Here is a 16,485-nt window from a genome sequence, read left to right on the forward strand (position 1 = left end):
GTGTTATATTGACAAGATTATTTTATGGTAAGCTTATTTTATTTTATAACAAATTTCTAATATATAATATATAATATAATATAGTATATAATTGAGTGTTCAATAAATAAAACTAAATTAAGGCTGATCTTACTGTATGTACTGTACACTTTCTCTTCAATCAAAGAAATAAGCAAAACATTTTTGAACAATGACCTGTATTTTTGAAAATACTACACAGTTGTAACAATGGACTTTCAATTCAGGCTTCCAAAATATACATGAGTCATATTTGTACAATGCATCTCTTGAAAAACATTCCATAACATTCCTCAAAGTTATCTGCTGTAACCTGAATTCAACATTGTGGGGCCTTATGACATCGCGCTTATGTAAAAAATAGTTTTTTAAATGTAAGAGCCATAAGGTAATATGGCAACAGGGGTGTAATTATTAAAATGACACAAAGAAGAGACTTAAAATAACATTATAACCCACAGGCACACAACCAAGAGACCTAAACTGATTAGTATTGGCTTGCTTCTATCACTAAACATCACAATCACTAATACTAGACGATGCAATCTGTTTGTAGTGGTGCACCTTGGGAAAAAAATTGCAAACTGGTGAAATTGGTGCAAGGCACCATTTCCATTGAAAAAAATGGACATTCAAAGTTTGAATTTTTTTTTAAAAGAGTCATGGCTTGAAAAGTGAAAACTGCAGTAATAAAGGCCCCAAGTTGAAAAGTGCCAGAAAAATAAGTTTCACTATGTACTGCAACTTTACCAGTGCTGGCTTAAAAGAAAGGATGGTACATATTTGAAGAGGTAAACATGTTGTTCCCACATCATAACTGGAAAACTGTTCAATCGTACAGTCTGGTCCTGAAAACCTGGGCCTTCTTTGAAAGGCTGTTCCTTTTGAGCTCCATAACCAGTTTCTATAATACCTCGAAGGTATACTTTTCCAGTGGGTAGGTGAGGTTCAAAGTGTACATTAGTCCAAACAGCATTGCAGCTGCTAGGGTATAGTTATCCAAATCCTGACTCTCTGGCCTTCAAGGACTATCCCGATGTCCTCAGGGCTGCCATTGGCATCTCTTGACTTTATGATGTAAATTCCCATGGTTGTTTCCTTATTAGATCGTTGGATAATGGCTTCATCTGTGGCCTAGAAAATGCAGAATTCCAAAATTTAATTAAACAGAACACTGGTCAAAGAACATTATACCAAATCTTATTTTAATCTGTGTCACTATTCCAAAAAATGTTAACATTAACACATTAGGTGAACAAAAATGGATTCATTACAGCATGTGACTTGAGTCCTCAGAATGCTTAAAAAGGTAATGAAGTGAAATCTCCATGCAAAGAAGCAGAATACGGTCAGAGCACAGAGAGGTGTTCAACTATCAACTCCACACATAGAAAAATGCAGGTAAAAGAAAAAGAAAAAAAACGCACCCATGGTAAATTGTGAAAATCCCAGGTGATTTTCGACATACTCCTGGCATAGAGTGACAAGCAGCATTTTGTTAAAATTATTATTTTCCCTAAAGTGTATACACAAATTAATTTTTTTCTTACCTGGGCTGTGGGCTCCAGAATGTTCTGAAGTCTTCTTCCTATTTGTCCTCCTCGCCTTTTGAAGACCTTTATTAGTTTGTCAGATAGCACATCTATCTGCGAGAGTAATCTGGACTGCAGTGGCATGGTGGTAATGCGCTTAAACTCTGCATTTATCTAAAAAGAGAAGTTGTCACATAAAAATGCTGTCAAAATCTCAAATCTCACAAGGTTACATCCACACAAAGTTATATTACTATTTATTAGCTATGGGTCCCATGTTGCTGAGCAGTTCCATAGTTGCCCTTACTTCCAAACCACCCAAAGCCTGTTTGCAACCACAGCAGTTGCCTCCTTCTGGCCATTTTGCAGTTCTGCCAAATGACCCAGAAACGACATCTATTATTGTCATATACACATCAAGGTCTTTCATTAATACTTAGTTAAATTAGTTAATTTGACCTTTCCAGAAAATTTACCTTACAGAATGTGAGATAACATATGCAAATCTTCACTAGTAAATAAAATAATGTTATTAAAACCTTAACAGTAACACCTCTACATAACAGTGCTAGACAATTGTTCTGAAGCAACACCAATCTGCCCTTCAGCAGGGATAAGCACCATATATCGATACAGAAAAAATAAATTTAACATATTTATACTGTCATTATTTTTATCTCTTTAAGCCCTCCCCTCAGTCTCTCTATAAATCAGTTAAAATAATTTGTTGGGTTTTTGTGTGTCTTTAACATGTTATCAGTAGATTACATTCACTGCCCCAGAACATGAAATAAAGCCCCACGTCATGCACTTCCTCTCCTAATGAGTACTGCATAGGTGTCATGCCCTAAATAAACCGACTTTAGTGAAGACACCCCCCCCCCCCCCCCCCCCAACACACACAGAGCCCACCCCATGGCAAACTAGCTTATTTAACTGTATAACTAAAACATTTTAGGTACAACCAGTTAACTAAATGGACACGAGTTTGTTAGTCTGTATTCACTGAGAAAAAACAAGCGGATGTGACTGGGCACACACTGAAAAAAAGCTAATGCACATAATATTGTCTCGCAGCTTAAGCTAGCATTATCGTTAGTTAACTTAAGGAATGACTTGTTTTTTACATTATGTTGCTCAACAGCAATTCATGAGAAAAACTTCCCCATCTAATGGATGTTCTCTTCGTTTCCTCTCAAACATGTAGTTTTCAGTTTACCTTGACAAAGTAAAGCTCAGCACCAAACGTAAACGAAGCGAAGACAAAAAATGGCGGACCGCCACAGTGAATTTTCCCTCGCAAAACACACCCTGGGGGTGGAGTTTCAACAGAAAACATAACTATTTTCTGTTATTTTGATATGACTGATTTTAAAAGACTGAACATCCTTCTAAAACAAGTGAAAGGCGTGAGACTTAATTATGTTTAGACCAAAAATATAAATGATTCATGTTGGATATATTTACTGTATTTTTACTAATTTAACAACCTCATCATTGCATTAGTCGCTTTATGCTATAGCATTACGCTTACATTAGCTTGAAGCTCAAGGTCGTCATTTTATTTAATTTCTTTTTCTGGGCTTACAAACAGGACACACAACATTTAGATAACCGTTACACTGAATCTTGGGTCTGTGTTGAGTCTTCCAGCTGCTGACTACAGAAGCTAGATTGACCTTTCAGCATGTTTATAGCGGCTGTGGCTATGTGCTGGTAATGTTACCGTGTGTGAGCAGTCACATTGGCAGCAGACATGTTTCAACAAACTAGTCATATCCCGGCCCTACATTAGCTTGTTTAATGGTTAAGACACTGCAGGTACCACCACTTACTACAGACACCGATGCAAGTTTGTAATAGTCTGTTAATTTAGACTGAAAGAATATAGAAACAATATTAACTCACATTATATATGTTAATTACTAATTTGCTTATCGCATAATTTCGGTTACCATTAGCTAACTGGAGCCTAACATTGGCCTTTCATGGTTTTCGATAAACAGCCCACATACCTGTAAAATAACAACACCCCAGTAAAAGTCCACATATATAAAGGGTCTACACTCGTTCTCACTGGTGTGTTAGCTTTAAAATCTTATTTACCTTCAAGTGTAAAACTCCAGATGGTAGTAGATTTTCCAAAGCGAGAGACAAAAATGGCGGACAGTGCAGCCGATTTTTCCTTTCCAGGGGGCGGAGCTTGAGGATAAAACACGACTAACTTGTTTCTTTTCAACATGATTTGTTCTAAAAGAATGAATATTCTTAAAGAATATGTGAAAATTAAAAGACAAAAATATGTTTAGATGTGAAATTTAAATTAGTCATGCTGGATATATGAAGTAATTCTATGCAAATTCAACAACCACCCTATTGCATTTTTTTCAGTGTGTATGATTTATTGTCATTCATTTGCTAAACAAACTTACCTCTGAACTTTGACCCTGACAATTCAATTTTATTTATATAGCGCCAAATCACAACAAAAGTCGCCTCAAGGCGCTTCATAGATACAGAGAAGAACCCAACAATCATATGACCCCCTATGAGCAGCACTTTGGCGACAGTGGGAAGGAAAAACTCCCTTTTAACAGGAAGAAACCTCCGACAGAACCAGGCTCAGGGAGGGGCGGGGCCATCTGCTGTGATTGGTTGGGGTGAGAGAAGAAAAACAGGATAAAGACATGTTGTGGAAGAGAGACAGAGGTTAATAACAGGTATGATTCAATGCAGAGAGGTCTGTTAACACAACAAGGGAGATCCAGGTTTCCCAGCTGACGAGCAGAGGGCAGCGGCTTCCACTCGTTTGAGCAGTTTGTTGCGTGACCTCCTGTCTCTCACTGAACTAAAATGCCTCCAAACAACAGCAAAATAGATGGCACTCACTCCAACGTCTTGCAGCAAAAACATTAAGTGATGGGAAGAACAGGTGATGGATGAGCTGCAGATGTAACCGGTGTGATTCTGCGTTGTGTCTGATAAAAAAGGTAAAAGAAAGAAAGACCTCCCAGTAAATAATTTGCCCACTCCAGCTCCTACGACCAAATACAAACAGTGGGGAAGAGGATTAGTTCAACCCACCACAGCTCCCAAGCTAGCAAGGAGTATATATTCATGCTAGCATTTATGGCGCCTAAAACACATTTATGATACACACATACGACACACTTATAACATCTAACAAAAACAGGCTTAATAATGACAATAATCGAACTAAAATTGCAACCAGAAACATCCAGGTGGCTAAATATGCATTATATGTGTGTTTTAAAGTGTTGGAAAGAAATGACACCCACCTCTCCCACAGGGGGATTGTAGAAAAGGGGAGAGGCAAAAGGGGTACACTGTATTTATAGGATTGCACCGAAGAAGAAGAAAAGAACGAGGAGGGGCTCTAACTGATAATGAACACAAGTACAGGCTTGGAGGTCCTAAAAGTCAGGTATAAAAGGAGCAGTTTGGGGGTTTAGAACACATTATAACAATGTGATTTATGACCCTGTTACACAGAGCCAGCAGAATGAGCTGCTGCCACCACCACAATCAATGGTGACGCCAATTTAGAAAGAGCCCCAGTTGATTCCACTCTTGCCAGATGCTGAATACACATCGTCTAAAAGTGTGTGCCATTGACCAAAGGAGGAGTGGGCTGTTCACACATGCCTGTGTTCTTATGGAGCAGTCTTTGAGGATGGCGAGTCCAGAGCTGGAGGTTTAGATCTAAGAGAGTGATCCAAAGTCAGGAGAGGATTACACCCAACCTTCAGAGATCTTCCTATAAGCCAGAACTGGAAGCAGAGCCACCTTTGGCTATGATATCTTTACTGGACCCAGTAAGTCCAGTCAAGGTCAAAAACGTGGTCAGTCCCCCATTTAGTGCCATAGATCTGAAACATAGTAAACAAAATGCTAGTAAAAAGTTACAAACATGTTCAAGTTACATGTCTACAACTCCACAACAGACATACTTTGCTACTGGTGCCAAACAGTACTGCAGTCTGTAGCTTTCCAGCCATCCTTTGAACGTCTTTGAGTTTAATGTAGCCAAAACTGGATTCAGTAATCAGTGTTTATTTACAGAAGCCGTAGAGTATGGCTGCCACATGTGAACATCAGTGACGGCTCATTTAAACTGTAGGAACGATTAACCCAACATCAGAAAAATACTTCATTTTACATTAATGTGACAAATGAACACTGCTGGGACTTTTCTGGTCCTACACTGTTCATGTCCAAGTCAACACATTGTAAGATTTACACGTGGAAGGTCATCTAAGCTGCTTATGTGGAGATTACCTTTCCAGTTTCTTCTTTTCAGTTTTCAGTTTTATTTGTCATATGCAAGTTAGCACAGGGTCAACATTGCAATGAAATGTGTTTGACGAGCAGCAGTCACTCGGCAGCTTGATACAGTAGGAGAAAATATAATAAAATAAAATAATAAAGAAAATAGAAAAATAGTAGAGAGACATGGTAAAAGAGAAAAGATGACTAAATATATTTGTATCTATAAATATATGTACACTAGTGATTAAATAAGAAAATCTTGAAGAGAAATATGACGGGAGGGCAGATGGGACATTGCACAGGAATGAGCAGCAGAAAATTTCAGTATTGCACTTTTAAATATAAATATCAATGACAATAAAGTGGAGTGACCAGTGCAGATTAAACAGAGTACTTGTGAAGCTGCAGGTAGCTTCTGAGTGCTGTGTTGTGTGTGTTTAAGTGTTGTGGTTGAGGTGTCGTATGGCTTGGTGGTAGAAACAGTTTTTGAGTCTTGTAGTCCGAGCAGACAGACTCCTGTAACGATGGTAACAAGGAGAACAGCTGATGTGCTGGGTGGCTGTGGTCCTTGATGATGCTGTGTGCTTTATGGAGGCACCGCTGGAGATAAATGTCCTGAATGGCAGGAAGCCTCGTGCCAGTGATGTGCTCTGCTGCCTTCACCCTCTGTAGTGATTTACGGCTGCTGGCAGAGCAGCTTCGTACCAAACTGTGATGCAGCTCGTCAGCAAGCTCTCGACTGCACACCTGTAGAAATTTGAGGTGATGTTGGCGTTCATGCCAAACTTCCTCAGCCTCCTCAGGAAGTAAAGCCGCTGGCGAGCTTTCCTGATTGTTCTCACCTCAAACACATTATTTACCCATCCAGGTGGAACATGTAGCTGTGCTCGGTTTGACAGCTTTCATCCTGGCAGCAGCGTCAGCTGAAGCATACAAGGCACACATAGATGTCACTGAGCTGGAGCTCTGGGAGAGACGTCGCCACTTTCAGGCCTTTAAACAAAGCTGTTGGAGCACAAGTCCCAAAGATTTATAGTTTCTCTTCATGTCTTCATTGTTCCTCCATGGAGAGATGTTCCAAGTAGCCTTGGCTCGAGACAGGCGTCCTGCAGGACTACCTACCAACTGTCCACTGTTTGCAGTCGTGGTAGAGTAATGTTGCCCACCAGTGACTGAAAACCATGGATTGGAGAAGAATGACAGAATTCAGTGACCTTGTGGGGCCATAACAGAGAAATGACAGCAGTCTGTAGTGCATGAAATAAAGAGTGATGATGTTATATTTGTGACTGTAGCAGGACCAAGGCTCAAAAGGTTGCAGGCGTTGTTAATTGAGCAGAAGATGGACGGCATCAAGCCCTCTCCTCGACAGCTACAGGATCACAGTCTGCAGGTTCAGTTATGCAACGTTTTAGCATCGATGCGTGAAGTTAAGAGCAGACAGGGAGGTTATTTTTGCACTGGGCTGGAATGACTCAGTTTACCTGTCAAAGGCTATCACGGCTGGGAGAAAACCCTCAGCATTAGTAAAGAAGGACCACGGTGGCCTCTGGGTAGAAACACTGCAGAGTTCATGTGGATACGCTGCTGCATTAGGTCAGATAGAAATATCATAAAGCATCATTAAGTAAAAACGTTTATTAAGAACAAATGTTTAAATATTGTTAACGTGTTTCCCAGAAACATCTGTAGAGACAAAGAGCTTTCTGTTGTTGCTTCGAGGAAACAAGCTCTTCTTTTTAGTTTTGTCCTGGTATTTATTCCAGGACGGACTCATCCACTGAGCAGTGTTTGGGTTTCTTCCTTTTCCTCGTTCTGGATGCAAACTATTACAACTTGGGCTTTATTTCAGTGACAATGGCCTTAAGCTGCAATACAACAGGAAGTTACTCATATATAGTAATTTCCCAGACCATATTAAAAATCCATTAACAGGAAATACAAATGATGGGACAATGCCACAGCATGGACATTAGAACAGTTGGGAAAATTTATCTGGAAAAAGGTGAAAATGAGGCTTCATTGAACTGGAATTACAAAGACCAGGAATGTGAGATCCACCAGCCACAACTGAGGGTTTTTACACGTCATATCCTCAAAGTAGAACCACAGTGATCAAAAGAATCGACTTTAATGTTATTCTTTCTTTATTTATGTCAGATTTAACCCCCCAAAAAGCTTTAATCTTTAACTAGTCTTTGGACGTAGCTACAGCACGGTCAGGTTGACAGTTTATGGGTAACATGTGGCCACCAGGCACTGTAACACACTTCCATGTTATATTACCTTGGCGTCCCGTAGGAATACAGGAGAATCATGTGAGGAATCTAAGAGTTGTTTCTTAATTCAATTCAGTTTTATTTACACAGCACCAAATCACAACAGCAGTCGTCTCAAGGTGCTTTATACTGTAAGGTAGCTCGTACAATAATACATACAGAGAAAAACCCAACAGTCATATGACCCCCTATGAGCAGCACTTTGGCGACAGTGGGAAGGAAAAACTCCCTTTTAACAGGAAGAAACCTCTGACCAGGCTCAGGGAGGGGCGGGGCCATCTGCTGTGATTGGTTGGGGTGAGAGAAGGAAGACAGGATAAAGACATGCTGTGGAAGAGAGACAGATGAACCGCTGAGTGTTGTCCCGTCGAGGTGGCTCTTCTATGTTGTGCATTTATGGCACCAAACCACAAATGCAAAGGAAGAAAGGGTCGAGGCACAGCACCCAGCTGCCTGACAATATTCAGGCAACGTCCAAAGCCCCACAAAGGACCTACCCACACCCCACTGGCCCCGCCCAGATCAAGGAGCTGTCACAGCAGACAAAAATGTGAAGTCCGCACATAGTCGCCATGGCACCCACCAACCCACCACACCATCCCCCATGGAGCTACCAGGAGAGGCATACTGGCCCACTGAGGATCACAGAGGAGCAGACCCAGGGGGGCTGACAGCACAGCCCCCACCCACCAGTCGTGCAGCTTATTTTATCTTGTCAGCGTGAGCCCCACCTAAAGGGGACAGAGGGATTAGTGAGTTGCATTAGTGGGGCAGGAGAGAGTGAAGCAGGGGAGCCAATGTCACTGCGATACGACTCCTCAACACCATCCAGCCTGCCCCACCACTCATAATGAGTCCTGCTGTGCTCTGTAGCAATGATGCATTTTATGTGTGTGTGCCAGGTTAGTGCTGTGGATTCAAAGGAGCACAGTTCCACTAAACAGGAGATCAGGATAAACCCCAGTAACCAACCCTGCCCCCGCCATCACATATTCTCAATCCCAGCAGAGGCCAGCCCCACAATGACATGCCACACGTGATACACAGCCAACATTACTGTTATAATTACATGTTTCCTTTATTACTTTCCTTTCAACCTCTTTATTTTGCACCTTAAACTTTCTTCGGTTGCTACAAGCCACAAAGTCCTTTATGGTTTGTCTCTGTTGTGTGGAGGGCTGTTTTTAAGAGCTCAAAAATGGGTGTATCAGAGTCAAACAGGCAGCACAGTGGAAAAGTGGTTGGCACTGTTTCCTGACAGCAAGAAGGTTCTGGGTTCAAATCCAACATCTAAGCTGTTTGCATGCTCTCCCCATGTCTGGGTCCTCTCTGGGTTCTCTGGCTCCCACAGTCCAAAGACGAGCAGTTAGTGGGGTTAGGTTGATTGGTGTATGTGCCCATGAGTATGAGTGTACACGGGTGTTTCTCTGTGTTAGTGACAGTCTGACAGAAGGCTGCATCCCTCAGCCTCATGTGGGCTGTGTAGCCCCTTTACAACTGCAGTGAGAGCTCAGACCTGTTTCTGGTGGGTGGTGGACTCCTCCAGGGCTTCCCCTGATTCCCCTTCAGCCACAGAAGACTGTGGCCTCAGAAACTCATATCTGCTTTTTGCAAATGAAGCGAACCTGTTGGCTTCATCAGCAGGGGCGGATCTAGAAGGGTGGCATGGGGTGGCAAGTGCCACCCTAAAATGATCCCTTGCCACCCTAAGTGCCACCCCAGTTTTGCATATGACAGTGTTGTTTATTAAAATAAGTTTAACAGTTTGAGCGTAGTTACAGTCAGCAGTGAATATAAATGCTAGAACTGGATATATTCCATAGTGTCCCCCCCTCCACATTAACAAATGGTTCAGCCCATAGCAGGACGGCTTTTTTCTTGTTTCCAGCAGCAAGTGATGCTTATGATTGTGCCAGAGCACATTTTGAACAACACCATGGGAATTTCTGATTTTACACAGGTGGGTGGATGTTACACTGTGGAAATGAAGGAAGGTGAGTGTTATTAACCCTCTGTGGTCCACGGACACGCTGCACCTCCAGATCACATGACTGATGTGAGCTGACACAGCAACAAGCTGCAGCAACGCTGAGTCTGTTTCAGCCACATTGAAAGTTCGGACTTCAAAGTTTTTTACCAAGGGCGTAGATTGTCACGGACGGAAGTGACGTGTCCCCACCAATAATTTGATCTCTTCCAGTAAAGAAAATCAAACCCGATAGAAAGAAAGAAAAACGATCTGTCAGCGTCACTATGGAGTGCCAGGACTGCCATAATGCATTAATTAAATACACCATTAAATAATTAATTAAATGTGGCAATAATTAATTAAAATTGGAATTAATTAATTAAATAGTTATGACACATGTAATTAATTATTTATGTATTTCACATTTTAATTAATTATTGACACATTTAATTAATTATTTATGTATTTCACATTTTAATTAATTATTGACACATTTAATTAATTATTGACACATTTAATTAATTATTTAATGATATATTTATTTATTTCATTTTGGCAGTCCTGGCGCCTGGCTCTCGTCATGAAATAATTTTATCTGTCAGCCTCACCCATCAAACTCAGGGGGCGGGGTTAACGCTGCCCATGCAGCTTCTCTAACATTTGATTGGTTGCCGTGCAAAGTAAGTCAAAACAGGTCGATCCTAGATAATCGATTGCTTGTGTAGACTTGGGGCAGCCAGGTATCCCAGAATGCAGATCAAATCACAGGCAGCAATGGTGGTGGTGTAGTTTTAAAATACCCCGTTTTTCTGTCACCAGCTACACTTTTAACAGTGTTTTAGCCGCGAGTGTCGCGACGTATGTCTGGTCAGGTTGTCAACATAGAACATGTTTGCAAAAGTGCTCAGATGTTTTCAGAGATTTCACTAGCTCTGCTAACAATTAGCATGCAGAGTGCACCGAGGGGGTTACGTTAACCGGTTTGTTTACATATTCCACTCTCCGTGTTCCACATGTTGCATTCGCAGATTCTCATTTTCACCGAACGATCGTCTCTTTCCGCCTGGTCTTGTGTCTCTGTGCTTCTGTAACATAAAGAACGAGCTGACATTTTTCTCACGAAACCAGCGATCAGCTCAACAGACCCTCAGTTTACCTGCATGCATCCTCCTCCTCATCTGTCAGCTGTTTAACACCTGCTGCTAATTCAAGAAACACGCCTAGTTACCTGGTGATAGTCACAGTTTAACTGGGCAGCCGGTGCCCGATATAAAGCAATGTCAGCGCATTTTTCTGCACAAGATAAGTAAATATAGTGTTTTCCCCGAGCGCAGAGCTGCTGGAGCTCGTTTCCTTACAGAGCACTTTATAGGCGAAGCAGCTTTATCAGCGGCTGATGTCCAATCACCAGCACACAGCTTTGAAACCTCAGCTGAGTTTTAGCTCTCAGTGGTTAAACGCTGGACTTCATTCACTCAGGTTCTGTCTGTCGGGTCACGTTTACTTCGCTGTTTTATTTACAACTGAGCAAATCGGTTTGGCTGAGGTTAAAGTTACGTTTCATAACTGCATAGTTTCACAGACGTTTAATGGTTCAGTGGCACATGTGTTAGACTGAACTATCATCTAAATATCATCTGTTTTTTAATAGTTATTCAACTGTATTCTAAGCACCAGCTGTCTGTTAGAATGTGATTTTTTCTCTCTCTCTGTTGGCAGAGGTATAAAAATGCGCAGGAAAATCTGACGTGCATGGCAAACTTCACCGACGATATTTAGGGAGGAATAAACACACATCAAACATAAATGAACCATTTGTCTGTCTCCATAATTGAGAGAATTTTCTCTTCTTATGTCAACACTCTCTCTCTTTTTTTTTTTCTTTTTTTTTGCTTTTTCGGTCATGTTATGTTTACCTGTCAAAGGCTTGTTACAAACTATGAAACACATTGTGCAGACTTCTGGATGTTAGAAGAAAACTAATACTGCTCATGAATGAGACTAAAGGCAGGAAGGTGTCCTTTAAAACTAAACATGTTAATAGGACCTCCCTGTTTATATCATAGTTTATGATATAGCACGTGTATTTCAGTAATAGCCTGCTGAGGCCACTATACGTGCTGGCCTCATATCAAATGTGAAGGCAGACTGAGTCTATGTTTGACGTTTGTTTATATCTAATCTTCCTTTTCAAACATTTAAACAGCAGCGAGTCTGCAGCTGAGGGAACACAAACTCAGGTTTGCTCGTTTCTTGGATTCATTTGGTGATTTATTAAATGTATAACTGTTATTCTAATCTGCTGCTGAGTCTCTTACACTTTTCTTTATGCTGTATATTTTCACGTCTCTGGAATAGTTGGCAGTTAGATAGTCAGCTGGGAAACTTTGTGTTAACTCATGGAGCTGAGGATATCGTGGATATGCTGACCTCGCTGCGTGGTGTACAGAGCGAGGTCAGCATGATTAATATTCACAATAAAAATATTAGCCGAACATCATGAAGTCTGTATGTGTTTCATAGTGTCGAACAACCTTTGTACAGTTAAAGCCAGCAGTTACTACATGACGGAAACACCAACGTTATCTCTTTTATGCGTTTATACACAGGTCACGCTGATTACTGAACAAAAACCCAAAGATCAGATGTTAAACAGATTTATTTGCTCTCTCTCCTCCTTAAACATGTTTTTAATGTTAGTTATAATTCAGACTGAAACACGTAGGACACATAAGAACATCAGGAAATAAAACACAGATAAATATAACCTCAGTAAAAGAAGTCAGCGGGGGTTACTACAGCTGTGTACCGGGGCCTGCGCTTTGTCGGTGGTAATAACAGCTCGATTGCTTGCGAGGCGAGCGGGTCTATCCCACGCTTTGCCGTGAGACTGGGCAGACATCTCCGACATCATCGAAGCACTTTTGCAAAGAGGCTGTATCTTGACAAACCGACCAGACACATGAAGATTAAACCACTACATTCTCGGCTAAAAAAATATTAAAACGGTATTTGGTAACACACAAACAGGGTTTTTCAAAGCTCAGTTCTGTTAGCTTCCACATGCCGGTTGTTGTGTGCTAGAAACAATGGCCACCAGGCCAAAGCAATGGTTTTGACTCGATCAGCGTTAACCCCGCCCCCTGAGTTTGATGGGTGATGCTGACAGATAAAATTATTTCATGATGAGAGCCAGGCGCCAGGACTGCCAAAATGAAATAAATAAATATATCATTAAATAATTAATTAAATGTGTCAATAATTAATTAAATGTGTCAATAATTAATTAAATGTGTCAATAATTAATTAATTAAATGTGTCAATAATTAATTAATTAAATGTGTCAATAATTAATTAAATGTGTCAATAATTAATTAATTAAATGTGTCAATAATTAATTAATTACATGTGTCATAACTATTTATTTAATTAATTAATTCCAATTTTAATTAATTATTGCCACATTTAATTAATTATTTAATGGTGTATTTAATTAATGCATTATGGCAGTCCTGGCACTCCATACATCTCACCCAGCGGTGCCCAAAGAGTTAAATTACTTCTACTGGAGTCCTGGTCATGTGACAAGTATGGCCAATGTGATTGGCTGAGCCTGTCAGGGAGCTCTGTTTAGTTTCAGCAGCGGCAAGCCTGCGCTGCGAGGAGGAGAGGAGGACGGCAGCAAAGAGGAAGAAGCTGGATGTAAGAAAGTGTTTTTCAAAGAAACCTGTGAGTCACTTAGAGCCAAGTTCACTCATAAAATGTGTCACAATAACGTTACAGGTAGTGATGGCTAAATGAAGCTTTCTGAAGCTTGTATTGAAAAACGGTTCATTACTCGAAGCTTTTCAACGCAGTCCTCTCTGGTGACATCTGGTGGCCAAAAATATGAAGAGCAGCTTGAATCCACAAAAGAAAACCAACTGCTTCATAATGACTGCTCACTCTACAGAGTGGAGTTCTGTCTGATATTGGGCCGCCGCTGTGTTGCTTTGAACGTGTATTTTTTGGTGGTTAAAAAATGTGTTTTATTTGTTTAATAAATAGTTTTGACCGGTAAACTCTCCTTGTTTAAACATGCACCATGGTGTGGTCTTTCTTTGCTTGTGACTTCTTGATGTTGGTAAATACAATAATTGAAAAATACCACGTTACATATATATACATGTAATAATGTACAACACATTATGGAGTATGCTTCTGCTGTGAGGTCCTGCCTCCATGCAGGTATGCATTTAATCGCCGGAGGGGTATATTTATAAATAATATTATATTAGGGAAATTTTCCCAGACATATTTTTGACCTGGGGGTAGAATTGATTGTGAAATGGAAAATGCTTATGAACTTGCAAATGAAAAACATGATGCATTTAAGGTAACCCTTTTTCATTTTTATTTAAGCAGAGAATTTGTTCTAGTGTGCGATGGCCGAACCTGTTCCTTTTCGTGGAGATCATTTCTCCTGCCTTAAGGAAAATCCCTTCACATGGCACAGAGGAGGCTGGAGTGCAGAGAAACTGGTAGAGATGCAGTTGTACAGTCTACCTGGGCCCCACAAACTATCAGCCAAAGAGAATAAATAAATTCAATTGCTGCACATTTGGCAGACTAACATTTTCAGATGAATTAAACAATAAAATATATATTTTTACAACATTACATGTAAAGAGTCAAGTGGAAGTTTTTCTAAAGTTATTTAATGATATTTATATTATGGAAGCAGATTTTTGACATTTTATCTTTTTCCCGTTTTCAGATATAATAAACACGCACAAAACAAAAGCAAACAGCCAGAACACAGAGCTGGAAAACCCACCGGATCGACCAAAATCAACTCAAAATTCTCCCACACAACAGAACCTCCTCTATTCCTCACTGGCTCCAAATCTCTCAGTGGAATGATCAGTGGTTCACTATCTGTCACCATCAAACACTCCACAAATCCCGCGAATGATTCACTTCCTTATAAACCATTGAATCAGACACCGAAGCAGTTAGGTTCTAAATGAAGCTTCGGACGTCACTGATCACTCTGGCCAAACGAATCAAGCTTCGACACAGAGCTTCTGAAGCAGTGTGTTGATTTTTTTGACACATGCACCGGAGCTTCAGCTTCAAGCGGACCATCAGCACTGTTAGTTCTCTCAGTCTCAGAGCAAATTTTCCACCTTGTAGTGCAGTTTGCACAGTTTTAAAATGCACTCAGCCTACAAACATTACTGACGAGTCAGGATCTGCACAAAGTGACAGAAACACTGAAGCAGCTCCACATTTTATTCTTATTGTCATGTTTGTCCTGTTTGTCAGGTGACAGAAGAACCAACACAAAGCTCAGAGAGCAATGGTGACACAAGGTCACAGGTGAAACTGGAGGATGACCTGATGGTTCATGACTGTATTTGAAGCACATGTGTGACTGCATGTATGTGGAGTGTCTCACTGTTATTGATCAGGTGACAGAGGCAGCTCTGCCATGTAGCTCAGAGGTGGAGAGGAGAGCTCACAGGTGACTGTAGATTAACTAGTATTTATCATGACAGTTGTCAGGCTGCTGATGTAAACTGATTCATTAGTGTATGTTTGACAAAGAATCTGAATTGACACGTCTCACTTTTTATATGACACGAATCCATGTGTTATTTTATCAGGTGACAGTATGTCCTAGTGCAGTCAGAGGGGAGGAGCCAGGGCCAAAGGTGAGGCACATCAAGCACAGAATAATAATTTAATCTGAGGATAAAACGCAGGTACTGAGGCTGAAAGAAGCTTCAGTGCTCTCAGAAGACTAAAAACATGCTAAGGTCAACAATGACTCAAACGAGATGAAACAATGCTGCTGTGTGTCCACCAGCAGAGACTGGACAGTATAGATGGAAACCAACATGCCAGCAGTTTGTCTCTGTTAGTGAGAGGAGCAGGCCTGTGTTTGGCTGCTTCACATAGTGGACACTGAGTTGTTGTGTGGGACACCAGTAGGATTAATGTCTGTTGCTGTAACAGCAGCTCATGTTTAGAATAAAAAGCTCACTGATCTGATCGGGGCAACAGTGCCTAAACTGTTGCATCATTTTGCTGAGAGATCTTTTACTTTGTGGTCATCTGAGATCATCATCAACTTTATTTATAAAGCACTTTAAAACAACCACAGCTGACACAAAGTGCTGTACACTGGAACTGTAAAATAAAATTACATGAGATATAAATAAAACACAAATAAAAGAAGAGTGAAATCATTAATTAAATAACTACTTCAATTAAAAGAGAAACTAAGTCTCACTGAGGTTAAAAGCCAAGGAATAAAAGTGGGTTTTAAGACGTGATGTAAAAGTGGACAGTGAAGGGGCCTCTCTAACGTGCATGGGCAAATCATTCCATAACTTGGAGCCACAATAGAGAA

The 16,485-nt window shown here is 40.6% G+C and overlaps 2 long non-coding RNA genes across 2 annotated transcripts in view; one reads left to right on the forward strand and one right to left on the reverse strand.

The window, feature by feature from the left end:
- Positions 1–16,485, forward strand: part of LOC145425134 (uncharacterized) — a 323,553-nt gene that overhangs the window by 76,453 nt on the left and 230,615 nt on the right. The window lies entirely within an intron of this gene.
- Positions 181–3,962, reverse strand: LOC145424606 (uncharacterized). The gene is made up of 3 exons (XR_013905691.1): positions 3,657–3,962; positions 1,569–1,724; positions 181–1,152 (listed from the first exon to the last, which is right to left on the reverse strand). It is a non-coding gene; the product is annotated as an uncharacterized LOC145424606 (long non-coding RNA).

The sequence above is a fragment of the Astatotilapia calliptera genome, chromosome 3, assembly GCF_964374335.1.
Source record: "Astatotilapia calliptera chromosome 3, fAstCal68.1, whole genome shotgun sequence".
Classification (NCBI taxonomy): domain Eukaryota; kingdom Metazoa; phylum Chordata; class Actinopteri; order Cichliformes; family Cichlidae; genus Astatotilapia; species Astatotilapia calliptera.